This window comes from Schistocerca cancellata, chromosome 11 (genome assembly GCF_023864275.1).
Source record: "Schistocerca cancellata isolate TAMUIC-IGC-003103 chromosome 11, iqSchCanc2.1, whole genome shotgun sequence".
NCBI lineage: Eukaryota > Metazoa > Arthropoda > Insecta > Orthoptera > Acrididae > Schistocerca > Schistocerca cancellata.
The window spans coordinates 113,105,899-113,120,088 of NC_064636.1; positions in this window are offsets into that span (position 1 = coordinate 113,105,899).

The window sequence follows — 14,190 nt, forward strand, 5'->3', positions numbered from 1 at the left end:
GACTCCTAGAATTGGCACGCAAAGACCATATTTATAATTTCGGATTTCACACGAGAATATTCTCAAAAGAGGAACTTTTTTCACTTATTTTATAATTATTATTTCAGTTTTGACAAAGATACGCATATTTAGAAACCTGAGAACTAGAGTGACAATAATATACAGCGTCTGAAAGCATTCTAGTGATCGCACATCTCATTAACTGCCACGTCCCACATTTTATAATGTCAGGGCAACATCGTGAATCACGATGCCTTTAGTGTAATTCCTGTCTTTGAGTAAAGGAGTCATTTCTGTTCGTCTCATTGCAAATCTCTTTCAGTTTGTAACCTCCCCACACGTAAAATTCTTCTTCACCACAACCTCTCAACATAAAATGTGAACATAAATAATATTCACGCCAAGTATAACCTTCCCGCAAAATTTATTAAATTGAAATTTAAAAATAATTATTATTGATGGCGAGTCTAATTTTTGTTTGACCTCAGAACAAAACTGGTTCCCATTTAATGTACCCACAAAATTCTTTTCTCATTTAATGCAAGCACGAAACAGGAAAATTCCTAAGCCTCATAATAAAAAAATAAATTCAGTAACCTGGTAAAATTTGGACGAGAGCAGTGCTGCGTCGTGGCCCTGTAAGATCATTCTGAATAAAAAGCAAAAATTCTTACCTCCATAAAAACGGGGAATATATCTGCTCTTACTTAACATGTTTCCGGCACAGCTCCGTGCAGTGCTGCCCCCTATACATTTGTGATTTGTGAAACGAAGCAACTGATTTTTTTTTAAACTGAAATGAATGCTTTTTTTTAAAAAAATTACTTTATATTGCAAAAATTATTATTAGGACATTTAAAAAAAACATTTGGATGACAGTTCAAATACATCACTAGATATGCGCGACGCTGCTTCTTTACCTTATACAACAACACTCCATCTCCAGATTCCTGACCAGAGCAGACTGCAGACAAGCGCAGACCACCTCAGGCTAGCGACTAGCAACAACTACACTCCTGGAAATTGAAATAAGAACACCGTGAATTCATTGTCCCAGGAAGGGGAAGCTTTATTGACACATTCCTGGGGTCAGATACATCACATGATCACACTGACAGAACCACAGGCACATAGACACAGCCAACAGAGCATGCACAATGTCGGCACTAGTACAGTGTATATCCACCTTTCGCAGCAATGCAGGCTGCTATTCTCCCATGGAGACGATCGTAGAGATGCTGGATGTAGTCCTGTGGAAAGGCTTGCCATGCCGTTTCCACCTGGCGCCTCAGTTGGACCAGCGTTCGTGCTGGACGTGCAGACCGCGTGAGACGACGCTTCATCCAGTCCCAAACATGCTCAATGGGGGACAGATCCGGAGATCTTGCTGACCAGGGTAGTTGACTTACACCTTCTAGAGCACGTTGGGTGGCACGGGATACATGCGGACGTGCATTGTCCTGTTGGAACAGCAAGTTCCCTTGCCGGTCTAGGAATGGTAGAACGATGGGTTCGATGACGGTTTGGATGTACCGTGCACTATTCAGTGTCCCCTCGACGATCACCAGTGGTGTACGGCCAGTGTAGGAGATCGCTCCCCACACCATGATGCCGGGTGTTGACCCTGTGTGCCTCGGTCGTATGCAGTCCTGATTGTGGCGCTCACCTGCACGGCGCCAAACACGCATACGACCATCATTGGCACCAAGGCAGAAGCGACTCTCATCGCTGAAGACGACACGTCTCCATTCGTCCCTCCATTCACGCCTGTCGCGACACCACTGGAGGCGGGCTGCACGATGTTGGGGCGTGAGCGGAAGACGGCCTAACGGTGTGCGGGACCGTAGCCAAGCTTCATGGAGACGGTTGCGAATGGTCCTCGCCGATACCCCAGGAGCAACAGTGTCCCTAATTTGCTGGGAAGTGGCGGTGCGGTCCCCTACGGCACTGCGTAGGATCCTACGGTCTTGGCGTGCATCCGTGCGTCGCTGCGGTCCGGTCCCAGGTCGACGGGCACGTGCACCTTCCGCCGACCACTGGCGACAACATCGATGTACTGTGGAGACCTGACGCCCCACGTGTTGAGCAATTCGGCGGTACGTCCACCCGGCCTCCCGCATGCCCACTATACGCCCTCGCTCAAAGTCCGTCAACTGCACATACGGTTCACGTCCACGCTGTCGCGGCATGCTACCAGTGTTAAAGACTGCGATGGAGCTCCGTATGCCACGGCAAACTGGCTGACACTGACGGCGGCGGTGCACAAATGCTGCGCAGCTAGCGCCATTCGACGGCCAACACCGCGGTTCCTGGTGTGTCCGCTGTGCCGTGCGTGTGATCATTGCTTGTACACCCCTCTCGCAGTGTCCGGAGCAAGTATGGTGGGTCTGACACACCGGTGTCAATGTGTTCTTTTTTCCATTTCCAGGAGTGTAACTGCTACAGTTACACAGTTCGTACTGCAGTCAGCACTGCTCTCTGGTCAGCGATTCTCATACTGCAGACAGCGCATACCTCTTACAAGTTACTTTCTGTACTATAGTGTAGCAGTTCTTTCTATTTATGGTCCAAGGTTCAACAAGCTATGTTACTTGGCAGTGACACGTAATACTATAGCTTTCCGGTCATACTAGACTGTAGGACTTAATTTTCGTCTAGCCAGACAAGTGCTAGGACGTGGGGTAACGCATACACCAAAGATGTAAATACGCCATATTTTGTACTTAAGTGGCGTCGTCTCCATATGGTAAGTCAAATAATGTCTGTGCGTAGCTGTTTCGATATGTAGGCAGTTTGCTTCCTCCTACACACGTCAAAAAAAGCTTTGCATCATCACAGTTCCCAGATACACGTTGACTGTGGTTATTGTACATGGTGTTTCAAAAATGACCGGTATATTTGAAACGGCAATAAAAACTAAACGAGCAGCGATAGAAATACACCGTTTGTTGCCATATGCTTGGGACAACAGTACATTTTCAGGCGGACAAACTTTCGAAATTACAGTAGTTACAATTTTCAACAACAGATGGCGCTGCAAGTGATGTGAAAGATATAGAAGACAATGCAGTCTGTGGGTGCGCCATTCTGTTCGTCGTCTTTCTGCTGTAAGCGTGTGCTGTTCACAACGTGCAAGTGTGCTGTAGACAACATGGTTTATTCCTTAGAACAGAGGATTTTTCTGGTGTTGGAATTCCACCGCCTAGAACACAGTGTTGTTGCAACAAGACGAAGTTTTCAACGGAGGTTTAATGTAACCAAAGGACCGAAAAGCGATACAATAAAGGATCTGTTTGAAAAATTTCAACGGTCTGGGAACGTGACGGATGAACGTGCTGGAAAGGTAGGGCGACCGTGTACGGCAACCACAGAGGGCAACGCACAGCTAGTGCAGCAGGTGATCCGACAGCGGCCTCGGGTTTCCGTTCGCCGTGTTGCAGCTGCGGTCCAAATGACGCCAACGTCCACGTATCGTCTCGTGCGCCAGAGTTTACACCTCTATCCATACAAAATTCAAACGTGGCAACCCCTCAGCGCCGCTACCATTGCTGCACGAGAGACATTCGCTAACGATATAGTGCACAGGATTGATGACGGCGATATGCATGTGGGCAGCATTTGGTTTACTGACGAAGCTTATTTTTACCTGGACGGCTTTGTCAATAAACAGAACTGGCGCATATGGGGAACCGAAAAGCCCCATATTGCAGTCCCATCGTCCCTGCATCCTCAAAAAGTACTGGTCTGGGCCGCCATTTCTTCCAAAGGAATCATTGGCCCATTTTTCAGATCCGAAACGATTACTGCATCACGCTATCTGGACATTCTTCATGAATTCGTGGCGGTACAAACTGCCTTAGACGACACTGCGAACACCTCGTGGTTTATGCAAGATGGTGCCCGGCCACATCGCACGGCCGACGTCTTTAATTTCCTGAATGAATATTTCGATGATCGTGTGATTGCCTTGGGCTATCCGAAACATACAGGAGGCGGCGTGGATTGGCCTCCCTATTCGCCAGACATGAACCCCTGTGACTTCTTTCTGTGGGGACACTTGAAAGACCAGGTGTACCGCCAGAATCCAGAAACAATTGAACAGCTGAAGCAGTACATCTCATTTGCATGTGAAGCCATTCTGCCAGACACGTTGTCAAAGGTTTCGGGTAATTTCATTCAGAGACTACGCCATATTATTGCTACGCATGGTGGATATGTGGAAAATATCGTACTATAGAGTTTCCCAGACCGCAGCGCCATCTGTTGTTGACAATTGTAACTACTGTAATTTCGAAAGTTTGTCTGCCTGAAAATGTACTGTTGTCCCAAGCATATTGCAACAAACGGTGTATTTCTATCGCTGCTCGTTTAGTTTTTATTGCCGTTTCAAATATACCGGTCATTTTTGATACACCCTGTATCGCAGTCACAGTCCCTTTGACTGTTCAGAGATGTCACTAAACCCGCCCAAAGATGTAAACAACGATGCATCAGCGTCGCCTATTAGACGAAAGGGGTCCGGCAGCCGATCAGTTCCAGTCATTCCACCGGGAAGGAGGTAAACGGCTCGTGTTGTCTGTAGTTCGACCACGCCTAGACGGTCAATACCGCGGTTGTATCACGCCCGCATTATTACTTTCTGCCAGGAAGGGGTCTCAACAAGGGAAGTGTCCAGGCGCTTCGGAGTCAACCAAAGCGATGTTGTTTTGACATGGAGGAGATACAGAGACACAGGATCTGTCGATGACTTGCCTCGCTCAGGCCGCCCATGGACTACTGCTGCAGTGGATGACCGCTACCTAAGGATTATGGCTCGGAGGAACCCTGACAGCAACGCCACCATGTTGAGTAATGCTTTTCGTGCAGCCACAGGACGTCGTGTTACGAATCAAACTGCGCGCAATAGGCTGCATGATGCGCAAATTCACTCCTGATGTCTTTGCAACCACAACACCGTGCAGCGCGCTACAGATGGGCCCAACAACATGTCGAATGGACCACTCAGGAGAGGCATCACGTTCTCTTCACTGATGTGTGTCTCGTTTGCCTTCAACCAGATAATCGACAGAGACGCGTTTGGAGGCAACCCGGTCAGGCTGAACGCCTTAGACACTCTGCCCAGCAGGTGCAGCAAGGTGGAGGTTCCCTGCTGTTTTGACGTGGCGTTATGTGGGGCCGATGTACGCCGATGCTGGTCATGGAACGCACCGTAACGGCTGTATGATACGTGAATGCGATCCTCCGACCGATGCTGCAACCATATCGGCAGCATACTGGTTTAGGCACTAGTGTTCATGGACGACAATTGGCGCCCCCATCGTGCTCATCTGGTGAATCACTTCTTTCAGAATAACATCGCTCGCCTAGAGTGACCAGCATGTTCTCCAGATATGAACCCTATTGAACATGCCTGGAACAGATTGAAATGGGCTGTTCATGTACGACGGGTCCCACCAACCTCTCTGAAGGATCCACGACGAATCGCCGTTGAGGATTGGGACAATATGGACCAATAGTGCCTTGATGAACTTGTGGATAGCATGACACGACGCATATGGGCATGCATCAGTGCAAGAAAAAATGGTTCAAATGGCTCTGAGCACTATGGGACTTAACATCTGTGGTCATCAGTCCCCTAGAACTTAGAACTACTTAAACCTAACTAACCTAAGGACATCACACACATCCATGCCCGAGGCAGGATTCGAACCTGCGACCGGAGTGGGCACGCGGTTCCAGACTGAAGCGCCTAGAACCGCTCGGCAACACCGGCCGGCTTCAGTGCAAGAGGAAGTGATATTGGGTACTGCTGTGTACAGCAATCTGGACCACCATCTCTGAAGGTCTCGGTGTGTGATGGTACAACATGCAGTGTGTGGTTTTCATGAGCAATAAAAAGGGCGGAAATGATGTTTATGTTGACCTCAATTCCAATTTTCTGTGCAGGTTCCGGAACTCTCGTAACCGAGGTGAAGCAAAACTTCTTTTATGCGTGTATAAAGTGGTGGTTTACATATTTTAACAGTGTTGTTTTCCTACTCCAGATAGTTTTTTCGTGCTGTTGGCAGAACCTATATTTTTAAAAAGTCTCAATTGAGCTTACCATATGAGAATTCTTTTTAACTACCCTTATTTGCTTGTGGTGTATTACCACACAGCTGTATGCCCTCACAAGGTAGGCTTTCACCTGTTTCTCTTGTATTGCTAATGACGCTCTTGTTTTAGGTACAAATTCCGACCATAGCCATTGTTCTGTATTTTAGCGTTATACATGCACTACGCCCATTCTTTTCTGCGTGTAACTTTTACTCGTTTGACTCCTCATTTCGTCAGATAATTATTTACCCACTGTTTGGTAAGTGTTCAATTTTATATTTCAGACTGTTGGAGCTAGTACACTCTTCAATCACCATCCCCCCACCCAAACGCATTTGGGGCCTGTAAAATTTATTTGTAGCGCTAAGGAATTTTTATGTGGTTTTGTTGTTTCAGAATTTTGTATGTGGCCATTATACACTGCAGCGCCAAATAAACTGGTATAGGCATGCGTATTCAAATACAGAGACAAGTAAACAGGAAGAATACGGGTTCGATTCCCAGCGGGGTCAGGGATTTTCACCTGCCTCGTGATGACTGGATGTTTGTGTTGTCCTCATCATTTCATCATCATCCAGGAAAATGGCGAAATTGGAATTAGCAAATATTGGGTACTTGTACGGGCGCTGATAACCACGCAGTTGAGCTCCCCACAAACCAAACATCATCATCAGGAAGAATACGGCCCTGCGGTCGGTAACGCCTACATAAAACAAGCGTCTGACGCAGTTGTTAAACCAGTTACTGCTGTTGCAATGGGACGTTAACTGGTTTCGCTAAACTCAGAACCCAGTTGTCGCCTTTCAGCGTATCAAGACCTCTGTCTACCCAACGTATCTGGATGTCACCGCAAATTTCATTCACAAAACTGTGAGAGTAATACTGAGCAAATACTGAAATGAAGCCCGTTTCACCGACGATTTTGCGTCACGTCGCATGTCATGTGCTGCAGTTGGCTGGTAAAACCAAACCAAGCACATGGCACGTTGATTTACGTGCTTGTGAAGCTAAAGAGCCGTATTAAGTGATTTTAGTTCTAATAAAATAGGCACCGCATTGAATTGTCCAAACGGGTTTAGTTCGGTGCGACTTGGTTAGCAAAAAAGTCGGCCAATACGACGTCAATGGATAGAGCTCTTATCTTTGTTGGAAGGTGGGAGAGACACAGCGATCTCTATAATTAGTTAATGGCACACTGGAAGTCTTTGTGGAGAGGTCGTCTACATCGATAAAGTACACTGTCTGGATTGTAGTTTGTTTCATCCACATGGATTACGCGTTTCTGCAGGCTACTATAGTCCGATCAAAGCAAAAGGCAAAAATCAGTGCAATGTAAATTATGATAAATCAACGTCCCGTATTAGGTTTAAGTATTATAAAGTACATCCTACTGATCGTTTCCTTGTGTTTTGATCAAATGATGCAGCAATGCGTAATGTACGTGAATGAATAAAGTGCAATAGAAACAGTAAATTTTTTACAAATGTGCAATATTTTACGAATTTTAATAGTCTTGATCGCGAGATATTGTATTGTATTGCACCAGATACTACCGAAACCGCGTGAAACTGCTTCAGTATTGCGGTTCAAGGTTGTTGTGGAGATGGAATCAGTAAGCTTTTGCAGAATATGGATGGTCAGATACCTTTGACAGAGGTGGAAGAAACGGTGGAAAGCTCTGGCTGTCAACTTTTAGGCCACAAACCATGCCAGTCTGGGTTCACAGCCCTAGGTTGTTCTTTCAGTCAGAGGATGGTAATGCGGTAGTGCGGCATTGCATAGAGTCTGTTACGTATGTCAAAATCTTAGACACGACTGCGAATCAGCAACTGCGCAAATCTGAAGAGGTTGAAAAAAATCAGCTAACCAGTTTCAAAACAATGGTTATTAACCCTTTACCTGGGTTCCGATATTTCTAAAAATATCTCCTTCAGAAATAGTGGGCCTTGTTACATCACATCAGGCGTCTTATTACCTCAAAATGAGTAGTTACTGGCAATGTGTTAACTGTTTGGCGTTAAGCATGTAAGACCTTTATAGACGAATACGCAAAACCCTAATTATGCCTATTTTATTACTTTCGGATTGCCCGCCCATAAACTAATGCAAAAGTCGAACCATTTATATAACCGAAAATGGAGACCAATTTACATTCTGCTGAAGGTCTATTTTTACTCCTAAACTACGCGTTACACAATGATGCCATTTTTGTAGGTATCTTCAGCAATATAGCCTATAAACTGGGTAGAGGAAAGAGTTGCCGACCTTCGCCCACAAAAAGAGGTACTCATCAGCATTTAACTTCTTCTTTCTTCTAGTAGACAATGCAAATGGCATGCTTGGAACAAGAGTACCGTAAAGAACTGTGGTGTCACCGCCAGACACCACACTTGCTAGGTGGTAGCTTTAAATCGGCCGCGGTCCATTAGTACATGTCGGACCCGCGTGTCGCCACTGTCAGTAATTGCAGACCGAGCGCCACCACACGGCAGGTCTAGAGAGACGTACTAGCACTCGCCCCAGTTGTACGGCGACTTTGCTTGCGACTACACTGACGAATCCTTTCTCTCATTTGCCGTGAGATAGTTAGAATAGCCTTCAGCTAAGTCCATGGCTACGACCTAGCAAGGCGCCATTAACCATATCTAGAGAGAGTCTCACTTGTATCATCAAGAATGCTGTATACAAATGATGGATTAAAAGTTAAGCATAACTGCAGCTACGTACTTTTCTTTATAGCATTCATTAAGTATCCTGTTCCAGACCTCACGCCCGTCTGCGTTAGATTATAGCGTGCATTTAGGCCTCCTCTATCTACAAGGTGTTGGCACATTTGCCAACACATCAAGAACCTTAGCCAGAAGACCAGTTGTTTCAGAAATACTCCAAGTTTTCCATGCCAAAATATTAGCATCTGGAAAAGATTCAAGGCCACCATAATCAGCGTGATTGCCCCAAACAACAGCCAAGGTCAGCCATGTCGAACCACCAAACACAGCCTGTACATCACACGTAAAGTTCAGGTGCAAACCACGAAAAACATTCGGGCCTCCAATCAACTGCTGTTTGGAAAACTGCCCTTGAAGGTCAATATCAATCGCCTTCAAACTGCGATACACAGATACACTGCGCCGCCAGCGACGACGTTAATCACGTCGCAGAGGCATTGCTGTGGCACGTTAACACAAGTGAATACATTAATACATTAAAACGTCATGCTTAATGATGAAGTTGTACCGCAGATGTTTAGTAAGCGGCAAACCATTTTTATTTCCATATTTTGTAAGCGAGAAAAAATTAGAAATGGTTGGTTATGTTCAGAGTTTGTTGCTAATGCCTCGTTCTCCCATTCTCAAACACTACATGAATACAGTCTGGGCAATTCGTTGCGCCGTGATTACACTGACTCAGAACATTTGCATAATTTCCAACTTCAGCGCTTGAATGATTGTGATAAACGTTTGACTTAAAATTACGTACAATGAGTACATTGCGACATCTTAAATTTTTGGATCCAGTCGGTAATCATATAACATACTAAAAAGCAATCAAGGTCTTTCAGGTCAGGCGACCTCGCAGGCCATGGAACAGGACAACCCCCATCCAATCCAGCGACCAGGAAATACGGCACTGAAAGGTTGCGGACATCCAAAGTGAAGTGAGGCGGTGCTCCACCATATTGTATCCACATCCTCTCACCAACCGCCAAGGGTAGGTTCTCCAACAACTCAGGTAGAACACTTTGCAGGAACCTCAAGTTCAGGTGGTCATTCAGACGGACAGGTAGAAGATCTACATCTACATCTACATGGATACTCTTCCAAAGACTGGACAGTGAAGGGGGAGGCGTGTTTATAGCGATAAGAAGTGCAATAGTCTCGAAGGAAATTGACGGAGATCCGAAATGTGAAATGATTTGGGTGAAGGTCACGGTTAAAGCAGGCTCAGACATGGTAATTGGATGTCTCTATAGGCCCCCTGGCTCAGCAGCTGTTGTGGCTGAGCGCCTGAAGGATAATTTGGAAAATATGTCGAGTAGATTTCCCCACCATGTTATAGTTCTGGGTGGAGATTTTAATTTGCCGGATATAGACTGGGAGACTCAGACGTTCATAACGGGTGGCAGGGACAAAGAATCCAGTGAAATTTTTTAAAGTGGTTTATCTGAAAATTACCTCGAGCAGTTAAACAGAGAACCGACTCGTGGCGATAACATATTAGACCTTCTGGTGACAAACAGACCCGAACTATTTGAAAAAGTTAACGCACAACAGGGAATCAGCGATCATAAAGCGGTTACGGCATCGATGATTTCAGCCGTAAATAGGAATATTAAAAAGGGTAGGAAGATTTTTCTGTTTAGAAAAAGTGGCAAAAAGCAGATTTCAGAGTACCTGTTGGCTCAACACAAAAGTTTTGTCTCAAGTACAGATAGTGTTGAGGATCAGTGGACAAAGTTCAAAACCGTCGTACATAATGTGCCAAGCAAGATCGTAAGAGATGGAAAAGAGCCACCGTGGTACAACAACCGAGTTAGAAAACTGCTGCGGAAGCAAAGGGAACTTCACAGCAAACATAAACATAGCCAAAGCCTTGCAGACAAACAAAAATTACGCGAAGCGAAATGTAGTGTGAGGAGGGCTATGCGAGAGGCGTTCAATGAATTCGAAAGTAAAATTCTATCTACTGACTTGGCAGAAAATCCTAAGAAATTTTGGTCTTATGTCAAAGCGGTAGGTGGATCAAAACAAAATGTCCAGACACTCTGTGACCAAAATGGTACTGAAACAGAGGATGACAGACTAAAGGCCGAAATACTAAATGTCTTTTTCGAAAGGTATTCACAGAGGAAGACTGCACTGTAGTCCCTGCTCTAGATTGTCGCACGGATGACAAAATGGTAGATATCGAAATAGACGACAGAGGGATAGAAAAACAACTAAAACCGCTCAAAAGAGGAAAGGCCTCTGGACCTGATGGGATACCAGTTCAATTTTACACAGAGTACGCGAAGGAACTTGCCCCCCTTCTTGCAGCGGTTTACCGTAGGTCTCTAGAAGAGCGTAGCGTTCCAAAGGATTGGAAAAGGGCACAGGTCATCCCCGTTTTCAAGAAGGGACGTCGAACAGATGTGCAGAACTATAGACCTATATCTCTAACGTCGATCAGTTGTAGAATTTATGAACACGTATTGTGTTCGAGTATAATGACTTTTCTGGAGACTAGAAATCTACTCTGTAGGAATCAGCATGGGTTCCGAAAAAGACGGTCATGTGAAACCCAGCTCGCGCTATTCGTCCACAAGACTCAGAGGGCCATAGACACGGGTTCACAGCTAGATGCCGTGTTTCTTGACTTCCGCAAGGCGTTCGATACAGTTCCCCACAGTCGTTTAATGAACAAAGTAAGAGCATATGGACTATCAGACCAATTGTGTGATTGGATTGAGGAGTTCCTAGATAACAGGACGCAGCATGTCATTCTCAATGGAGAGGTCCTCCGAAGTAAGAGTGATTTCAGGTGTGCCGCAGGGGAGAGTCGTAGGACCGTTGCTATTCACAATATACATAAATGACCTGGTGGATGACATCGGAAGTTCACTGAGGCTTTTTGCAGATGATGCTGTGGTGTATCGAGAGGTTGTAACAACAGAAAATTGTACTGAAATGCAGGAGGATCTGCAGCGAATTGACGCATGGTGCAGGGAATGACAATTGAATCTCAACGTAGACAAGTGTAATGTGCTGCGAATACACAGAAAGATAGATCCTTTATCTTTTAGCTACAAAATAGCAGGTCAGCAACTGGAAGCAGTTAATACCATAAATTATCTGGGAGTACGCATTAGGAGTGATTTAAAATGGAATGATCATATAATGTTGATCGTCGGTAAAGCAGATGCCAGACTGAGATTCATTGGAAGAATCCTAAGGAAATGCAATCCGAAAACAAAGGAAGTAGGTTAGAGTACGCTTGTTGGCCCACTGCTTGAATACTGCTCAGCAGTGTGGGATCCGTACCAGACAGGGTTGATAGAAGAGATAGAGAAGATCCAACGGAGAGCAGCGCGCTTCGTTACAGGATCATTTAGTAATCGCGAAAGCGTTACGAAGATGATAGATAAACTCCAGTGGAAGACACTGCAGGAGAGACGCTCAGTAGCTCGGTACGGGCTTTTGTTGAAGTTTCGAGAACATACCTTCACCGAGGAATGAAGCAGTATATTGCTCCCTCCTACGTATATCTCGCGAAGAGACCGTGAGGATAAAATCAGAGAGATTAGAGCCCACACAGAGGCATACCGACAATCCCTCTTTCCACGAACAATACGAGACTGGAATAGAAGGGAGAACCGATAGAGGTACTCAAGGTACCCTCCGCCACACACCGTCAGGTGGCTTGCGGAGTATGGATGTAGATGTAGATGTAGAAGTGCCTGACAGACGGTTCCTCGAACCAGCTTCACAATTCTCTACTATTAAAATCTCGTATAGCAAGCGGAAATACCGAACTCTTATATTTTTACTTGCGAGCTCTGATTTACCTTATTTTATTACTGTTACTTTTCCTCTCTATGTAGGTCGGCGTCAACAACATTTTCGCATTCGGAGGAGAAAGTTGGTGATTGAAATGTGTGACAAGATTCCGCCACAACAAAAACAGACTTTCTTTTAATGATGTTCAGCGCAAATCCTGTATAATTTCAGCGACCCTCTCCTTTTTCGGTATAATACAAAGCATACTGCCCTTCTTTGAACTTTCTCAATGTACTCCGATAATCCTACCTGGTAAGGATTCCATACCGCGAAGCAGTATTCTAAAAGAGGACGGACAAGCGTAGTGTAGGCACTCTCCTTAATAGATCCGTTACATTTGCTAAGTCTCCCGCCAATAAAACGCAATCCTTGGTTAGCCTTCCCCACAACATGTTGTATGTGTTCTTTACAATTTAAGTTGTCCCTAATTGTAATTCCTAGGCAAATTCAACTAATTTAATTAAGTGTCTTTAGATTTTACTGATTTATCGTGTAACCGATGTTCAGCGGATTCGTTTCAGCAGTCACGTGGATGACCTCACACTTTTTCTTATTTAGAGTCAACTGCCAATTTTCGCACCATATAGATATCTTTCCTAAATTGCTTTACAATTTGTTTTGATCTTCTGATGACTTTATTAGTCGCTAAACGACAGTTTCATCAGAAAACACCGGAAGACGGCTGCTCAGATTGTCTTCTTAATCGGTTATGCAGATACGGAACGCCAGCATTAACTTCTGAACTTCTGCTTTACTCGGTGACTTTCCGTCAGTTATTACGAACTGTGACCTCTCTGACAAGATATCACGAATCCAGTCACATAACTGAGACGATGCTCTACAAGCACGCAATTTCACCACGAGCCTCTCGTCTGGCACAGTGTCAAAAGCCTTGCCGAAATCCAGAACTACGGAATCAATTTCAAATTCCTTGCCGACAGCACAACAGCTCGTGCGAGTAAAGAGCTAGTTGTGTTTCACAAGAACGATGTTTTCTAAATCCATATTGACTGTGTGTCAATAAATCGTTTTCTTCGAGGTAATTCACACAGTAAAATCCTCCTGCACATCGACGTTAACGATATGGGCCTGTAATTTAGTGGATTACTTCTACTGCCTTTCTTAAATATTGGTGTGACCTGTACAACTTTCCAGTCTTTGGGTACGGATCTTTCGTCCGGAGAACGGTTGAGTATGATTGTTAAGTATGGAGCTATTGCATCAGCACACTCTGAAGAAAACCTAATTGACGTACAATCTGGGCCAGAACATATGGCTCGTCCTCCTCGTTCCCTTGCAGGTAATAAGGGATGCACATGTAAATAAACACCACAGTATGTGAAAAGCTGTACGCATGTTAGTTGTAAATAAGCTGGTGAACAGTAATGTTAGAGAAAGCAGTAGACAAGTTTACTTCCATGTCTCCTTAAGCTGGCTACTCAGAGCCCAGGTTCCCTACCTCAGATTGTTCAGCGGAGCATTCTCAGTGTCCTGTTATCTTTTCCACGCTCTTACAGAAACACCCTATAGGTTCTACATCTACACCTATGTGATTACT